Genomic DNA, 2,646 nt, shown 5'->3' on the forward strand with positions numbered 1-2,646 from the left:
AGTAGTTATCAAAATGTATAGCCTATATGTAGCCTATGAAACAAAGTTAAAGACTCAAGGAAGAAGGAATAGCAAATCGGCAAATGTAACTTTAATAACAAAATAATATATACAAACAATAAAATGAAGGTAAGCAGCAGCCACATCGCAGCAGACTCCAGTGCTTATCTTTCTCTCTGTGTTTGCACTCTTGAGAGCTTCAAAAGTTTCTAATTACAACATGTTTTTACACCATTGAGCACTGTAGCCAATCACAGACATATCTGTTGATTTCTTCAATGCAACAGCCAATCACAGGTGTTTAAGAGAATCCTCTCACTGCTCAAATGCCAGCCAACCCATTCATAATTTGAGTAAATGGGGGATTCTCTCCCGAAATCGCAATAATTGACAGTGTTAATCATAACAATGGACTGGACAAAATATGATGTCAAAATTGATGTGCATGAAAGCTAAAGCACCCATAATGATTGATTCTTGAATAGCATGGGTCGCTCTAAAAAAAACTTAGAAAACCACTGCCTTAAAACGTATTGTCTTTCATCTATCCAAAGTTATGATGCACATTTTTGTAAATCCAATCTCCACAGCATAACCTATTCAAAATTTATGGCAAAGCCTCAGATCCTCCTCACGTCACAGAACCTAATGCCCACATTATATAATAAGCAGATAGTCCTCCCCTCTCTTCACCTCCTAAAGTATTTATATATCTATCATTAAAATGGAACATTTAGCTAATGACTTCCAGACTGACATTGCCCTCTATGAGCTAACAATGAGAGAATGCTAGACAAAGTCTTTATAATTCCTATTTTATCTCAGCCATTTTATGTCTTGGGCCGCAGGGAAATCTTTTTTTATTGTTGTAATATATTTATACTTTTTATATATATACCTTTTTTCACTATGTTTACCAATTTATTTTATATGTTCCTTTCCGCTTGGGCAATTTACACTGTTACCAATCTTTTAAAAGTCAGAAACGGGTATGCATGTGTGATATTTTCTTTTGGAATAATGCAAAGTGAAAGGCACCATATGTCATGGCTATGGGAGTCAATATGTTAACAACTTCTTCTGAAACTTTGCTCACATTTCCATCTGAATGATTAAATGTAATGTTTTTGTTACTTCTAAAAGAAAAAACATGTAATCTTTTTTGTCAAGGCATCATGTAATAAATAATTGCACTGGAGACTAATATGCTAGAAATAATAGTTTGCCATATTTTCTTATTGGAAATTAATAAAGTGGGGAAAAGATAAAACAGTACAATAACAGTACAAGTTTACAATATTATATAGCACTGAATTATTTTTAAGTCCTAGTTTGATTCCCTTGTTCAAAGTGTGTGACAGGCAACCTCTATAAATCAGAGTTGTTGATAATATTTCTCCGTCAGGAAAAGAGAGATGATGTCATTGAATCAGTCAGTAAGATAAACCTGGTTTCCTTTCTGAAGTGGAAAAGCGCGGCCTGTAGTGGTTCACTTAGATTTAGACCTTTCTGAATTCTCCAGATTTGACTTGTTGACTAGTTTTCCTAAAAAGCCATTCCTGTAGACTTTTCAGACAACCTTTTTTTAAGAGCATCTGAATCCCAGGGTTTTTCCCCCCAAGTAATTTCAAGGTATGTAGGGCACTGAAATCAAATCCTATTTCTTCTATTTAGTTTCCTCTAGATCATTTGATAGGATTTTGTGTTTTCTTCTATTTTTAAATAATCTCTCACTTTATTTGCCAACATCTGTTTTTCTCACAGCCAATGACTATAAAGCTAGGAAATACCTTAATATCCTACCAAGACAATATCCATTATTCATATATTAAAAATGTTATAAGGATCAATAAAATCGCATATAAAACCTAATTGCTTACAAATGGTCAGTAATTATAAAATCTGTTTTTGTTTTGTTTGTTCTTTACTGTTTATTAAACGAGATTTAGATTTTTATTTTTTTAGACCCCATTGCACGACCACTGGGAAAGCAGAGGAAATGGACAAACAGTGGGAGATGAAGTCGTTCCATTTATCAAAGGTACTCAGAAGTGAGGCTGCATTGTATTATTCCTTGTTTTGCTTATTTTACCTCCTTACTGTGCATGCTGCATTCCTGACCTTGCCCTTTGGCCTCTAAAATCGTGTCTCAAAAGTGGTTTACTAGTTCTAGGCTCAGCTGGTTTATAACTGCCCCTGGCTGCTGGTTGCTTGTGTCTCCATTTTGAGGTTTCAATAAAGGGTAGCTGTTTTTATTCATTTCAAGGTATCACCTTGCTCAGTCAGAATCACTCATGCACTGATTTTACATCAAACAAAAGTTGATTAAATCAACAAAAGAGGGAAGCAGGTGAGAAACTGGTTTACCAGGCTTTAGCAGCTGATATGTCACACAGAAAAGGGTTCCAGCAATGAGATTCAGGGACTCAAGCTCCATCTCTACATCCAGATTTTAATTCAGCCTCACAGAGAGGTAGAGGAACATTCTAGTGGAAAGGCACTAGAGATGGTGCACATGGCTTTCACAGCCTGTTGCACACAACGACTAGCCATGATAAAGTCACATTCATTCTCCTGTCAGAAATTATTGGTACAACAGATCATACATTTAAACTTACGCAAAGTGATTGATAGTATCAAGCTTAT

This window comes from Carassius auratus, unplaced genomic scaffold (assembly GCF_003368295.1).
Source record: "Carassius auratus strain Wakin unplaced genomic scaffold, ASM336829v1 scaf_tig00021493, whole genome shotgun sequence".
Taxonomy (NCBI): domain Eukaryota; kingdom Metazoa; phylum Chordata; class Actinopteri; order Cypriniformes; family Cyprinidae; genus Carassius; species Carassius auratus.